At 44.3% G+C, this 16,458-nt stretch overlaps 1 protein-coding gene across 3 annotated transcripts in view; it reads left to right on the top strand.

Moving 5' to 3' along the window:
* The first annotated feature begins 723 nt into the window (after positions 1-723).
* LOC120949810 (neural cell adhesion molecule 1) overlaps positions 724-16,458 on the top strand; it is a 111,700-nt gene continuing 95,965 nt past the window's right edge. Inside the window, exons 1-2 of one of the 3 annotated variants that reach the window (XM_040367340.2) lie at positions 724-1,170; positions 2,759-3,094. The gene's annotated coding sequence lies outside the window, so the exon portion shown is untranslated. Of the gene's footprint in view, positions 1,302-2,758; positions 3,095-16,458 lie in introns of all 3 variants that reach the window. The other 2 variants (XM_040367339.2, XM_040367341.2) reach the window with 2 other exon arrangements.

Raw genomic sequence — 16,458 nt, 5'->3', positions numbered from 1 at the left:
AAGCGCTATGAAACCAAGCGCGTGGAGATTTTCATAGTGCAGGGCCGCGAGTAGAGGAAGCGCTTGAGCTTTCAGCGGCAAGTCTTTTGAGTCAACAGACAAAATTATGAATAATGAAGGTAAACAGGACTGAATTAGCACGTTTTACATCCGGTCAGTACGTGGGAACGCGTGGGAATTTTGGGAAGTTCATAGTGGTATCGTTAGTAATGGAAGGTTCAAGTGATGGTAGAAATGTGTTATCTTGTGGAAAAAGCAACCTTAGTATTAAGGAAATATAATACAAAACTCCTTCCAAGACAGCGTATTCGAATAAGACGTTTTGTTGGTGCTAAAGTTCAGACCCAGAGGGCGCTACCCCACAAAGCTGCCAGTTGTGGTCTGGCGCCTCGTCAGACAACCCTTGACAGCCGGTGAGCCGACTAGGTTCTTCGCCCTGACCGGATAGCGCATGCCCGGCCGGTCACTCATGGCGGGCACGGCAGAAAGCCGAGAGTACCGTTTTCAACCAGCAGCCCCTGGTGATCCTGGTGAGCGCCCGGATATGCATATGAATCTCCAGAGAGAATGAAATTGAAGGAGCATTGGGCTGCCAAAACTGCTGCTCCCCAAAAGACGCTTCATTGCATTGGTCACTCAAGGGCAAGGACACACTCAGCGTAGAGCATAAGTACGGCCTGTGGCTCACGTTGCACTACATTGCGCCGTACGGGAGCATCGCTCTCGCGTTGGGCTGATTGGTGTGAGCGTGAGTGCTGCATTTTTCCTGCTCGCTGACTGGTACACCATGGTGCCTGTGCCTGGCCGCTCCGAACGTAAAATGTTTCCCGATGCCTTAGTTTCGGTGTGACGCCTTCGTTCGACAGACGTTGAGTCCGCGAAGCCTACGGTACGACGGTGCGACGACACAGCGCGTTCGAAGCCACTTCCTTTCCCGTTAGGGCGTGTGTGTGTGTGTAGTTCGGTCGGAGTTTAGTGGAACACAATAAGCGGAAGTCGGTCGCCCTTTGCTACCTTCCGTAGTGCGGGCGATGGGTGATTGTGCCAAGGGCCCGTGCCCCGCGAGATGAAGATGACGGTGCGCACAGCTGGCCGCGGGCGAGTGTTGACAGGTGCGGATGTGATCGGAAATCGCCGTCCCTGACCAGCCAGAAGCAGAAGTGTCATGTGGTAAGGCGAAAGTAGGATGTGGGTGCGTGTGCACTAGTGCGTTTGCGTGTAGTCGCAAGGTTAGACGTGCAGTTAGAAAAGTGAAATCGCAACCTCTCTGCTAATAAGTGCAAACGCAACTTTGTTGTAAGGTGAGTAAGTGGAACCCCTCTGTTACGTCGCAGAGGAAAGCGTGTGGTGTGTGGCAAAGCTGTCAGTCAAGTGTGTCCAGTGAGGTAGCGACCAACCTGACCCGCCTGGCATTAGGACGCACGGTCCGAAAACAGATACCAATCTGCAGTGCGTTCGTGCCGGTAACGGTAAGCTCACTGGTCGCGTAAATCGTTGCTTGCGGTGCGGTGTTAGCTTGTACAGGCGCTTCTGTTTGCAAAGCCAGCCTGGCGAGGGAAACGGCCCAACGCAACGACCCGTGTCTAGTGCATCTGGATTACTCAGCTGGTGCCAGGCTGGTGCAGAGTGGTCGTTCAGCAGACAGTCGTCGTTCGGTTGGCTTCTTCTCTCGCCATCGATGCGCGTCCATGATAGGCTAGTGATAGTCGCAGTGGTTAAGTCTGATGCAGCCGACCAGAAGCTACGCTGGAATAACCACTGCGGAAGGATGCAGGCTGGTGCTCTCGAGTGACCGTGCAGCCCTTGAATCCACTCAGTCGTACCCGTTATGGATTAAGCGGAAGGAAGGGTTGATGGCTATGGTTGATCTTACGGTTGAAGTGGAAGTGCCCGCGATGGATTATGTTGAAAGCAACATTAATTTATTATTGCTCCACCCGTACGCTGTTCCGCCGACGAAGCATGCAAAGGGATAATTGGACCCAAAGCTCGGCATCGTAGGGGGAGAAGCAGGTGGTGCCTCGGATGGAGTGGGATAAATCGTTTCACCAAAACAGCACCATTGAAAGTGTTCGTTCGATCGTGCGTAATGGAACTCGGTGGGGGAAAACGGGTGGAAAAATGCAACAACCACAAAAAATAAAAACATAATTCCTCGAGCCACGATATCCCTGGTGATATTGTAAAAGTTTGCATCATGTGTTAGTGTGTGAGGGGTGTTGCTTTTTTGCGGTGTGTTTCTTTATTTGTGGCAATATTCGACCATGGATCGTTTAGCGCAATCATCCCGGAATGCAACCACCAAGCCAGATCCAATAGACCCGTGCCTGAGTTTATGTAGGTGAGGGTTGGCGTTTTTTGTTGCTGTTAGTTCCTTGCTAAGTACGTCCTGCCCATGGTCAGCATTCCAACGCGGTTCGTATCGTTGGTGCGATGGAAACTCACCAGCCTTCACAAACCTTTCGTGGTGGGTCTGTCCGTGGCTAACAAGTGTATCAGTGTATCCGTGGGTATGGTTTATGCTAGCTTCGAGAACCGCTAGTTTGCAAGCAGTCCAGCCCATTGGTTGCCAGTGGGTTTTACAGTGAATAGAGATGCCAAAAAAAACGCAAAACATGTAGCGAAAACACACACAGCTTTTCATCATAACTTTATCATGGTGAAAGTTTATCGAGGCGAATGTTGCTGGGGCGCAAGAAGCCGAGGCAGAAATAAACCTAACCGTTTGTTGTTTTTCCATTTTATTTTTTGTTTCCAGCAACGGAATGTGGAAGTGAGTGTGCCTGCAGTTGGGGTGTTTGTGTTTATATGTTTGTGTCTATGAGTTTGATGTGCTTTTGGGTGAGAATGTGTGTGGGGGAAATATTGAAACGCGTGAGAGCAAAAATAGCTTAATCGAAAGAGTGAGAAGCGCACAGCATCTGGAAAGCGGATCAAAGGGATGGCAAGTGTTTTCAGCAAGTGTAAATGCGTGAAAAAATAGATAGATTTCATAGAAACGGAAACGAAACGGTTGTGTGCATTGCAAATGGGAGCCTGTTCGAAGTGCGAGGTACGAAACAAGAACGAGCGCTTAAATGACTCATCAAAAGAGGTAATAATTTGGGGAATGTGTCTTTTCAACAAGAATGCTGTAGAGGTTCATTTTAAATTTTATGATTTTGTTGTTATTTTCTGTATGTTAAAAAAACTGTAATAGAGGCTTAAAGTTTTCTTCTTGTACTGCATATTCTAAACTAAAAAGAGACAGCTGCGTTTCCTTTTTCTGTTGATACGTGAACCCATTCCAGGCTTTGCAGTATAACAACATTATGTCCCTCCAAGTGATGAAAACCACAAAAATACAACAGTGGTTAAGCGAGTTGGGAAGAGAGGGAGAGACTAAATGAATAAAAAAAATGGAAAAAGAGTAAAAGAAAGCAGTGCTGACCAAATTAAAGCTCGCGCCCTGTTTGCGTTTGCAGCTCGACCACGTGGTGAGATGAAACATGTTGCAACGGTGATGACAGGGTTTAATTAATTTTTAATTGTACATCGGAGTGTCGGTGTAGGAGCCACACGGGCAGCGGGGCTTTGATCCATTGCATACAGTGTGAGGCTTTTTTATCGGTACCAGTCCCTCATTGTCATAAAACATGCTTCCCAAAAAAGCCCCAACTGCAACAGTATGCTACAGCGGATGAGTTCGGAAGAACGGAAAACCAAAATACAAAAGCTGTCCTTGCTCTCGCATAAAAGCGAAACTAATCACACTCATGGTCGAGCTGCTTTTGATAGAGCGTGGGAAAGGGAGTGGTGCAGTAGGAAGAGAAAAATCACGTTCCCTCCCCCTAGCGCTGCTGCGACCATCAAGTGACATCGTGTGGGTGTAAAACAACGCAGCAAAAGTGATAAAAAGTTTGTCTCCATCAAATAACGCCTCCCTTCGCATCTCTTCGCCGTTTGCCGGTGGGGGAGGGCCACAAGCAAAGATAAAGTAATGCTTCAGCACCGGCAACAGCGAACGAACGGGGAGCGAAGGAAAACAACCGCCCAGGCACCCAACAAAACCAAAAGCCAGATGTGGAAAAACCGCGTGCGTTCTTGTCGCCGTTGTTTGCTGGTGTCCAGGAAACCGCGGGCGCCAAAAGAAAACGTGGCAAGAAAATGATGCTTTTAAAATTTACCGCCATCATTACATTCGGTGGTGCAGTGTTTTTGTTGTTTTTTTTTGTTCTTTCGCTTAGGTGCGCCCCTACTCGGTGATGGTGGCGTGCTTTTGCGAGATTGTTTCTGTTTAGCACCAGCAGCTCAAACACCAGTAGCCGCATCCCGCAAGTGAAGGGAAAAGTGTTCCTCTCCAAGGTAATGTGCGTTGATTTTTTGTTTGCCTTTGTAGTTAGTGAGGAATTTCGTTAGAGAAAAGCATCATCAAAAGCGCTTTCCATTTCCTGGCCCAACCCAAATGGATGCTTTGCTGGATACAAACACAAAAACGCACGAAGGAGAAGCGATCTCGCAGAGCGAGGAGCGAAAACTTTCCGGGCTGTCTTTCATAAAGCGCACGAAGCGTCTGTTCGCGGAACAACTGAGCGGTATTTTGGATGGGATGGTTTTCATTTAATTTCCTTCCTCCGAACACAGACCCTCCAACTTGATACGCTGCATGAAGCGGGAGGAATGGAACTGTGGCCAAGGCTAAGATATCCTAGCCGGCTGCCAGCCGTCGCCCAGTTACTGATCTGCACGGATGCCGGACTTGGAATTGGCCAGGTGGCTGTGGCAGGAGCAGTGTGGCGTGCCGTTTTCCCATTTGATTGGCACACTTTTTTGTGTACATTGTTTACGGGCTAAAGAAGGCACCAAAAGAGAGATACATGCGCCGAATGGCACAGGGCATTTTTCGGCTGCTTCATTTCTTTGGGGTGTTGGCGTTATTTTTTGCGCGCGAGATTGGTGTTTAGAGCGATGGACTGTTTGAACATTGCGCACGATACGTTGATGAAATGGAGCATGCCTTTCCGGTGAAGGTTCGTTAGATGAGGCGACAAAAATATGCACGCTTCACGTTGGTTGGGGATGTTTCTTTAAAGTTTGTTGAAAAGAGGAGGTATGGCTCGTCCTTTGTTTGGAGAGATACTTTTCTTCCCATCCTCTCAGTGGGCTTGCAAACATTACACTGAATGATGATATTTTATGCTGAAGCAGCACATCATTTTCGCAGAAATCGTTATCCCCTTGACGTTTTGTTGGCTACTTTTAGTCACTTTAAAATATTCACAATATCTGGTCGTTTATGTGCCGTACGGTCTTCTTCGGAGTTTCTTTGGCTCACCCTTGCTTAATCCTGCACTTCCGTTGATCAGCGCACATTGGCGTGTCTCGTGCGATGCCGGGCTGTATCTGATGACAGTGTCATAAACGACACGTCGTGTTGTGTTGTTGCTGCTAATAAGAAACCACAGCACAAAGTCGGGGAAACCGAAGCCTGTTTATCTTAACGAGCACTTTCTTGCACGATTGTATGCGCCGAGTTGTCACACAAGCTGTGGGGCCGTTCCTCACAAATTAAGCAAACCGTCTTCCGCTAAGACGACTTTGTTACCATTTCCACTCAGAAAAGTCTTCTTTGAGCCTTGCGAGGAGAGTAGGGCTGTTTACATTGGGGCATATTTTCTAATTATCTTCTCCCACCGGGGGTTGTCCCATACGCGAAAGCTCGTGTCCGGGGTTTTAGCATATCAACATCAAAACAGATTAAATGTAATGTTCGCAAGCGATAGAATGAGAGAACGTAGGAGAGTGACTCGTTCATTCTGAGAAGTACCGGTAGCAGGGATGGAAAGCGACCACATTCGTTAAGATAATGAATATGTTTCGTAAAAGACGCCAGAGGTTTTGTCGACAGGGGTGGAGAGAAAAGCTTCAGAATGCAAAAATGAAGACAGAACATTATGATGTTTTGTGTTCGTAGCTACTACATGTGAATGTTTTATTTATATCAATTGGTAGAGTTTATTAGATGATTTTGAGTATTGCTTTTGTCACACGATTTGAGTAACGCAATAATGCAGCAATAATTCTTTTGAATGATAATGCTAAGAGTTCATGTGAAATCGTAGTAAATTTAGCTGGCAAGAAATGATGTTCATTGAAGCAATATGCCCGTAATGCTCATGACATATTTGATCAATAACAATTACTGGGAAACCTGCTGGAAATATGTACACTAATATTTTGTACGAAATATAAGTAAAGACAATGATCGAAATAAACCAATTAGTCTCTTGGAAAGACATTGTTGCTTCAAAATTAATGTACAAACATAATGTTTTAAAACAATTCTATGAAGAAAAGGGTTTTCCGGAAGGATTTGATAACCTGGACTATTCACATGATTAATCAAAATGTTAGTGCTTCAATCCATAACGGACAGGCTTTTATGCATGGATTTGTCTGGAGTTGTCTTTAGAAATAATCATAATGTTTTCTGCCGATAGTCGAGTTTCTCTTGATATGCAACAATGCATCAACCAAGCTTAAGGCTGCATTTTGATTACGATTCACCTATGATTAAATTATGAAGTACCAAGAAAAACGGTATAATTTTTACAAAATAAGATTTTGATTTACACTTCATTATAAGATATCTTAAAAGTTTATGCCACTATCAGGCCTATTATTTTACTCAAATGACATTCGATTCCGTCGGAAGCACTCGAGTCGAATGGGAGAAAAATTGGTATCGTTTTCGCCATTCGAATCGATGAAGGTTTCGTCGACATTTTTGTTCTAGCATCTGTGTGTTTGACAGTTGGTCGAAGCAACCGGCGGTCGGAGTGAGTGTAAACAAACGGATTCAGCACTTCTTTAAAATCATTTTTTTCCATAATTTTGTTGGAAATGAGGTAAATATGAGTGATGAGAGTGTTGATAAACTTATGCTAAACATAATTAAACACGTAGACAGGGCTTAAATTCTTTGTGAGGTTAAATTTGCGCGTTTCCGATAGCTTGAGCTGTCAACAGAAAATCTCTCGAATGCACCTTCCTGTTCGAGCAATACGGTACCGATTTTTACTTCGTCGACTCGAATCTGCCGATGAGTTACTCGAAGCAAAACGTCGCTAGGAAAACGATACGAAAATGAACATAATGAACTTGCGAGTGGATCTTCTCGAATGCCGAACGCAATATAACAGGCCTGTATATGATATAAAATAGGTAACAACCATTTGTGCTGCTAAGGGAGTTCAAATTCACAATGATAGGGACATAAAGAGCAGATAACTTCAATCCATCGAAAACGGTTGTGTACTGTCTCAGATATTTCAATATGGTACAGTTATGGCAAAACTGACACCATGATTTTGGCTTCATGAAGAGAACTGGGGAACGTATAATTTGAACTTTATTATTTTAGACATATATATAGACGGAGTATAAAAATGAAGGGAGGATGAAAGGTCAACAGATTTGATATTAACGAAGATAATGCCCACTCTGAGCGTAGCCTAAAACATATTCCTTCTTTTGACAATGGCTCATTACTTGAAAACAGGCAGCGGACGGAGTAGTTGAAAGTAACACATTTGAAATTATCTGTATCATTTAAATGCAAATCATAGATTGGTTTGAAAAACAAAACAAAACATTAAGTAATAAAAACAATCATGTTGTAATTTATCAAAACTAATCAGCAATACTCATTCCACGTGCGACCATTTCTCTGCTCACAAAAACTTACCATTCGAAATGGCACACCTGCGACACAGTCCATCCACAAAGCGGCAATTCAATTGAAACGCTTGCTTTTTGCCTAGGCCTTATGAAACTACGTGCCTTTGCCCGGCGACGTACCACACGCCTAGCCTCAGCGGACCGAGACCAACAATGACGTCTAGAGTGGTTAACATTCATTTGATTTGATTTTCTACACTCATTTGCACCTCCGCTGCTACCATTTTCATAACTAGCGCGAGTGCCAGTTCTCGAGAACGGCAACGGAAGACCTGCTTGGGCTCCGTAATTAGTTCATTTCAATTTGACCCCTTTTGCTGTCGCGCCACCACGTACCTCTGGTCCTTTCAATCCATCCCAAACGACATCAGTGAAAACGAAAATGAGCAAAGAAAAAAAACACATCCCATTTGAACGTTTGCATCCTTAGCTTACCCGGTCGCTGGCCGGAGTAACCTGCGCTGGGCCATTCGAGGGGCCACGTGTATTTGGCAATTTTCTCACGTTTCACAGCCACTCGACACGGCACGGCATTGTGTGACGGTCCGCTTCGAACCGCCTGATAGACCGAGGGGGATAGCTGGAAGTTGTTACTTGCTCCCAAGAATCCTTAGAACCAATGCTTACAGTTCCCCTGCACGAGCGTCTCGTTCCGATGGCGGTGTTTGTATAATGGGCTAAAGTTTCTTAGCGTCACCTTTACCTCTCGGCAAATGGAACCTTTGGGAGGGAGGGCATCTCTTTTTCTCCTCACCAAAGTGTAGCACAAATAAGGTGCTGAATACATTGTAAGGCACGCCAAGGGGCTTGGCCAGGGTTTCGGTACGGGATGGAAATTAACGAAAACCGACACGACAACACATTCAAGTAATATTCAAATAAATTCCTAATTAAAGCAAAACGCGTTCCGGCATCGGACAAGCGTGTCGTATAAAGCGCTCGTCGACCACCAGCAGCTGCTCGTGGAAGTTCTCATTTCCCGGAAAAAACCAAACAACGGAAACGACGAAAGGCTTCTACGCAAAGGTTGCTGCTGTGTCGCTGTGTGGGTAGCAACTGAGTGGAGAGGAACAGCTAGAAGTTAAGCGACATCCGCACCAGCTTCGCCAACGGATCTAATTGTGCTGAGTGGTGTTCGGTAATGTTTTGCCGCAGAGTGCCATTTTTATTTCAATCAAGCCATCGTCCCAGATAGCGCCGGTTTTGGTGTCGGTGGCGCTCGATGCCCTCGCCCACTGTGCTTGGTTTTCGATGGGATGTGCTTTGGCATTCGGAGTGAAGATGATTCTTTGTAGCAGACAGTAGTCGCTCTGGCAAAGTGGTTCGACGAGCTTTTGTTTTGGTGTTTTTCGTTCGCCTTTGTCGGGCTGGGGCACGTAATGGGGCTTCGTGCAAATGAAAGCGCCGAAGACGGACGCTGCAGTGTCACTTGCTGGATGCTAGAGTACCGTGGGAAAAACGGCCGGCTCCTTCTTGTACGTCCATTTTGTTCGATAAATTTGGTTGGTAAGCAGGGTGGCAGGAGCTTCCATTGCCAGTGTGCGGATGGTTCTGCGAATAGAAATCCTTTCGCTTCGTGTCTGCTTCCTGTCTGTCTAGGTGCAGACGAAGAAAACGTGTCGGTGCCAGGATTTGAATGTCCGCCAGAAAGGAGTCGATGCAAAACGATACCGTGCCGGGGATCGCTTGGGCAGATTCACCACCGAGCATGGCTAGTTGGTGTGGTCTAGTTGAACGAATCTGTCGATTGGATGATCCATTCGATTCAGTGTGGAGCAGCAAACTCTTACCACGGGTAACTGCCACAATGTAGGAAAGGCGAGTGACACGATAAATCGAATTAATCGGTTCTGCTGAAGCTGATTCCATAGCACTGCACATTGTGCCCCGTCGCTTGAATACCGTTGACATTCTCTTTCACCCCGTTTCGATGGCATCAAATTGAGCACAGAGCGTTCTTAGAAGAATTTTGCAATTCGTATTCTACTGCCGTTGGTTCATACTGGTGAGTGGTGTTAAGGTTTGGGTTTCTGTCTTCCCGAAATCAATCAATATTCACCGTCATGCGTTGGTAATCCGGTGTAATTTTGTGTTTGTAAGCAGTTTGTCGTCGTGTTTCAAGTGCAATGTCGCTGCCCCATCGGCATTTAGGATTTTAATAGCCATTTTCCTGTGGAATTGAACAATTGAATTAATTCTACCAATAGCAGGAATCTTATGTATGGATTATAGAAAATAAAATTATACAGAAAGATTACAATTTTTTTAACTAGATACTGAGCTTTGTTTTAAGTTGTGTTTTATAATCATTTATTCATTGATAAAAACCATTTATCAGTTCATGAAATCGTGCTTATAATTAATAGTTTAACAATACTATAAATAATAACAGATAAAATTATTCGAAAAGGACATTTGGCCGCGTTTCAACATAAACACCTTTGCGGTTCAGTCGACCTATGCAAGCTAATACGCTTATTTATACTAAGTAACCTGATAGTCTGTCTTCCCTATCGGTAGGAAGGTCCACATGGAAATTGATCCCGTATGGCCTTGTAGGAGCTGGTGTATCTTTGCAATAGTACACCGTGCCGCCATAATATTTATTATTTCGAGACTGTTGAGTCCCGTACTTTCGAATTATTTTCCGTTGAGTTCGGTTGTGTTTGTCTATTCTGTTGAATAAGACTAAGTGAAGCAGATTTCAGTTGGTTTAACTATTAAGTCAAAGCACTGTATTTTGTGCAGTTTGTTTGAGACCACGATTTTGATGAAAGATGTGAAGTTCTGTCAAAAATATCCATAATTCTAACCTTTATTCTCTTATAAATTACAAAAATATAATTGATGCTGTAACGTTATGTTTAAATAATGATCTTCCTGTGTACTATACTAAATACCGACGTTTTATCAGTTCTCAGTATCAGTTAAATGAGAAAGCTCATTTACTTGGTAAAGATGTTGTATGTCAACATGACTTTATATTGACTTACAAATAATGTTTCATTATCCAGCACCAACACTAATATACAGTGTTTCCGGCTCACATGCAAATTAGGCAAAAGCCATACTCCCTTTCTACGATTTATTTTGATAGCCATACTTTTAGCTTCAATAAATATTTTCCTAGTGCATCTTAAACGACAGTAAAAAAAGTCATGTACGAAAACATTTACATGAGAATTTGCAACAACGCTCCCTTGGGAATGGGATAATCTGATCAAATGTATCGTAGCTTAATGCAAAAGAAAAGAAGTGCCCTAATTAGGCCAGCATAATTGATCTCATCTCGATGGATTTGAGATGCCATCAAAGCGAAACAATTTTCAAGTGGCTTCTTGAAGCATGCCCAAAAGTTGTCTGCTTTAGAGCGCTCTCCAAACTGGATAAGGAAACACTTCTCAAGAGCGCATGAGTTTATGTATGTGTGCTTGTGTTGAATGTTTTTCTATACGCGCACCATTTCCTCGAAAGCCGTAGCGCAACAGCGAGCAGATGCTGATAGCGATGCCCAAACACCTGGGCAGCTGTTTGGAGTGAGACAGAGAACACAAACAAACGAAAAAGTTTGTGCCGACTTCCCCTCCACCTGAAGCAAATGAGCTTCGGGGTGAGGGCAGTATAGCCCGGGCTAGGAAAATGGTGGAATGATAAGGAAGCATTATTTACGCTTAAAATTTCGACAAACAACTGTTGTTTTCTAATGACAGTACATACCGTTTAATTCCAGTCAATTGCTTTTCATTTAATTAGTGCGCCTCCTCATCCGAACATTCGGATGCTGACGAAAGATGTACGAGGTTGCGGCTTAGAGGCGGGTTGTGTTGACTTGCGAAAATTTCCACGTTCAATTGGTGCGAGCAAACGCTGTCGGAAATGTTGGATGTGGTATGGCAAAGCGCTCTAATGAATTCGGCAGCGTCAAAAGTTCGACTGCTTGACTTTATAAGACCGCGCACGGCACTACGATAATGAATCCGGCGTAAAGTAAAACCCCTTTTGTAGCACCGTGCGGTCATGAAAAATTAATACATGTCGCCCTGTATCGAGTGTGCCCGTTCGGCTATTAGCGCGTCAATTGTGTGCTAAGCTTCAACGAGGTGTGAAGTTGGGCGTGTTTAATCTTACACTTTAGGTAAATGTGATACCCGGCGCGTACTCTCGGTGTACGAAGCCGCCTTGGAAGCACCTTAATTATGTAAAACACTACTTTAAGAGCTTCCCGGGCATGAACCAGCCCCCGGGTACAAGGGAAGCCCAACAATTGTTCCTTTGCACTGGGAAGGGGAGCGTTGAAGTGATTGGAAAAGTTCCGGCAACTTTCTGGATCATTTTTACGGTTTTGTTGGATTTTTTTCCCCCATGCGGTCCGTGTCAATCGTTTGTTTTGCCGAAGCGGCTGACGGTTTGTATTCGCATCTGTCTGCATTCCCAGAGCGCCCGGGCGTATGGTTGAAACTCCCAAAATACGATTATAGAAATATAAAGCGACTCCGTTGAGCCTTTTGGGTACTTTCTTTTGTAATGTAACTCAGAAAAAAGAATGCTAAAAAAACTTTACACACACACACAGGCACACATGGCATCATGGCTTTCTCTGGCACACACTGTACGGTGAGTTTCGGATAGGAATAGCACACCCCATACGCGTATTGCTGGTGCTCATTCCGATAAAGAACGCACGCGTAAGAAAATGAAAAAAACATAACCGGTCTTTGACGGGATAGCCGTGCGTACGCCTTGCGCCGGAATCCCTTGCGAGATCCGGGCTCCATGCGAGCGAATCCATTTTCCAATTTTCCCCGGCTTACGGCCCGGCCTGTCCCAGGGCTGCGCAAACAAACATACAAAGTTATAATTTATATTTATCCGCTCGCTGTGTCGCTTTTCCAGCTTGCCGGTGTGCTGCTCAACCGCTACGCCAAAATGCGTACACACGTACACATGGGGCGCATTCAGAGGATGTGACCAGGCTCGCCGCTCCGGGGCCGCAGCCGGGTAGCGTGCTGGTAGGGCCGGGGAGGCAATGCTGGCAAAGCTGTTGACACAATCCAGCCAACGGGAGCGGCCCACCGGTTTGGAAGCTGCAGAATGGTGGGTTGCGAGTGGTGTGTTTGCCCAACGTGTGGTAGGCAAATCGTAGGACGTTACAGCTTTAACCGCCACCAGCCACCAGCCCGGGTCGGTTTGAACTCATTAAAAGAACGACACTGTTTTTGAAATTTTCCTTCTTGATTTGGCGGGGGTCTACTTGTCTTCACGTGCCGAGTTTTTCCCCTCGGTTGCCCCCGAAAACTGTGCTGCTGATCAAGATAAATATTTGTGGTGAAATTTCGGTCCACCGAAAAACTATCGCAACAGGGGGCAACCGGGAACCTTTGCGGTGTCAAATTGATTTATACCGAACGGGACCACGGACCATGGGTCGGCCTCGGGGGGAAATGGTGTTTTGGGGCTCAGCTCAGCTTCGGTTCTTGGGAGAAAGTTGTTTAATGATGCCGGTGTCGGTGCTGAATTAAGAAAGTCAACGAATGGCACGGCAGGACGCAAACGGTCGCAGTGGGCGAGGTACATGGGACGGCGCAACGGGTAGCAAAGCTTACTGCGGCAAATTAACGCTTCTTCCGGCAGGCTCCCCGGATCAAAGGCACCGAATTTATGTGTGGGGGTAGTTTTGAGGGTAGCGGCGTAATTCTTCGATTGCTATCGACGTTGCCCCATGGATTGCTTAAGAGGGTGATTGCTGCTCGGTTTCTTGTGAATCCGTCCTTTCCTGTTCGAAGGAGTATCATGAACAAGATTACACTCGAAATCTTGTAGATGCGTTGCAAAATGCTAATAATTTTCAGCAGAAATGATTACATTCGCTTGTGCTATGTTAACATTTCGTTCGAATCAAACAGTGGCGGCATGGTGAAGCACAAAAAGAAAGTTCGGATTAAATTGGATTTACACTATTCAATGGGGAAAAGATGCCTTTCCTTCCGAGATAGAGAGCTTTCTCATTTCGTTGCTAAGCTACATTGTTAAGTGAAATCGGCAAAGTCATCCCCAAAATAGGACCGTCTGTTGTGTTACATCACGGAAACTGCCGTTGTGAATGGTTTTGTTGTGAAAGAGACACTACTTGGAAAATGTTTCGAAATTTGTGTGTAATCCTGTGGGGCCGAAACAAAACAATAAAAAGTGCTAAAAAAACATCGCTTTTCAATCCCAGTACATTACATGGTACTTTGCAAAGAAAACAATTAGGTGAGCACTTTTTGCTATCGATGTTCGAACACAATCCCACCCAAGTCAGATGGAAAGTAAAGCTTTTAAAACAGTGAGTAGAAAAAAAAAGAAAAGCAAAAAAACTGGAGCAGCTTTGTTGTGTAATGAAATCATGTTCCACTCACCCAGTGAGTCTGTTCGCTGGCGTGTATATTGTTTCCCCTCTCTTACCAAGCGTTGAAACAATGGACTCATGCCATGCTCATGCGAAGGCTTTGCAATGGTTCGAAATTGTAAAGTAAAAAGTGTACCACTGATGTAACGCCCACTCTCACTAATGTTAGATCCTTTTTAATTAATTAAGATTAAGAGCATTGCTTTGCTATTTTTGTTAAGCTTTGTTTGAAGAAATTCTCTTTCGTCATCACGCCCGTAGGCTTATAGGGTTTGCGAATAGGTCTGTTCGGATGGGATCGGGCTTTTTTCGTCTTCGTTGTGCGGTCGTTGGTGTCTGTCTTTGGTTAACGTTTTTTACTAACTACACTAGCTACAACGAACAGTTGGCGAGTAAGAAATAAAAAGAACCATAATCAAAACATTACCAAAGCGTTACCATTTGCGTTGGTGAAGAAAAGTCAATACAGAATGCCAATTGCAAAATGGGTGAAATAACAAAAATATGAATGAAAAGGCAGCAACATACAGTAAAATGGATTAAAAACAATCGAATTTACCAGCAATGTTTTTTTTTGTTTATTTTCAAGTACTTTTTGTCTTTTTGTTAAAGCAAAGGCATGTTCCGGTTTTGCTAGAAATTTATCACACAGTATGTATGTGGCCGTTGCCTGAAGCAGCAATGCTTATCATTCTAACAAATGGAATCGTTGGCTGGTATCTGGTATTGCGTGCGGCCACAGCAAGATAGATGGCTTTATGGTAAAATGGTTGGCAGGGAGTGAGAGAAAAAATAAACGACCTGAAGTTTGAGGTTGACGAAAAAAAAACAAAGAAAAATGGGACTTTTTTCAACCTCACTGTCAACCGTGCTGGAAGTACAAACTGGCAGATGACATGCAGATGCCCAGCCGTTGGGCGTTTTCTGTCGCCAAAGGCGAGGATTGAGTGAGTCAACATATTTCCTGAAATTTGGGTTTTTTGTTGTTAAATATTTGTGCAATTTTCCTTTTCTTTTGTTGCTTGGGTTTGCATGGTCTCTGTATGTTTCTGTGCGCATGCATTATAATATCACCCCACGTCGAGGGTGACCTTTGGGGATTTTTTTTCTGGAGGAAAGCAAAAAGAAACACTTACTTCTGTATCGACCATAGCCGGCAGGTTGGCCTTCGTCAAATTCCCAGCATCAAAAAGCAATGGGTAGCAACTGGCAACTATGAAGGAGGCTACCGGGTGGGAAAAAAGTATCACCACCCACCGTGTTTTTAAGCCTAGTGCCTGTTCAGAACTGGACCTCTTTAGGATGGAATTGACAGCCAGAGTTAGGCACTATATTTCCAACGGTAGAAAGTCCAACAAACGGCAAGCAGTGTCGTTCGTTCGTGAGATGATTTGACGGAGCCTTGGTGACCGAGGGCAACGCATCTTCAGTCACCAAACGTATTTTTGCTTTCGTATGAATAATCCGCTTCGCAGCGATATCGTATTGCCGGTTTTTTAGAATACAAAAAAAAAGAAATAAACCTCTTTGGTTCAATGAATGGGTCGGTATTTTTTGTCAGGGATAGCATTAGAAGGCCACTCTCAAGAAGGATCGAAAATGGGTCAAACTACTCAACATCTCACACAAAGACCGCGGTAAGACACTGAAGGAGTGAAAGTAAACAAGGCAAGAGAACGTAGAGAAGGAGTAGCAAGCAAAATAGCAACTAAACAAACATTTTAAGACATAAAAAGCCAATCCGATTCCGTCTAGGGGATTGCGGGGCGAGTTTAGGGCATAGGGGAAAAAAGGAAAATAAACCCAACGGAGGACTTATTCATCCATCAATCATTTTGGGAATAAAATTGTCACTCGTCAGCGCTTGTCAGGTTGTACGTTTGATGTGAGCTTTACACTGGCCTACATATGAAACGTGTTTAAAGTAGTATCCACGTCTAATAGATGATATTTGGTTTAATTTCTATGATCTGTTTGCTAATCAAATGCTTGCACAATCTAAAATGTGTGGATATGAAAACGGTGCTTAGAAGCTCAATAAGTCTGAAAACTCTACCAAGTGTCTAAAAGTCTATCTGTTACTGCGGCTCCTATTTGTCTTCTTTGACGTGGAATTACACAATTGATTCGTTTTCTTTAGCAGTTTGAAGTGCTATCGTTGTGTAGCGATTTAAGTCTAAGCTATCGATTACATGTTCAGTTATTTTAGAAATATCGGTAAAACTCTGCTGTATCTTATTCATATTTCAAGATTAATGCGTAGCTATGACAATAATGTAAGTCGATTGTTTCAAACAGTTATATAATGTACAGTAGCGGCCACCTAAAGTCGGACACCTTATATTTTCTCC

The sequence above is a fragment of the Anopheles coluzzii genome, chromosome 2 (genome assembly GCF_943734685.1).
Source record: "Anopheles coluzzii chromosome 2, AcolN3, whole genome shotgun sequence".
Lineage (NCBI taxonomy): Eukaryota > Metazoa > Arthropoda > Insecta > Diptera > Culicidae > Anopheles > Anopheles coluzzii.
The sequence above is the reverse complement of the archived record's forward strand: the minus strand, read 5'-3'. Positions and strand labels throughout refer to the sequence as shown.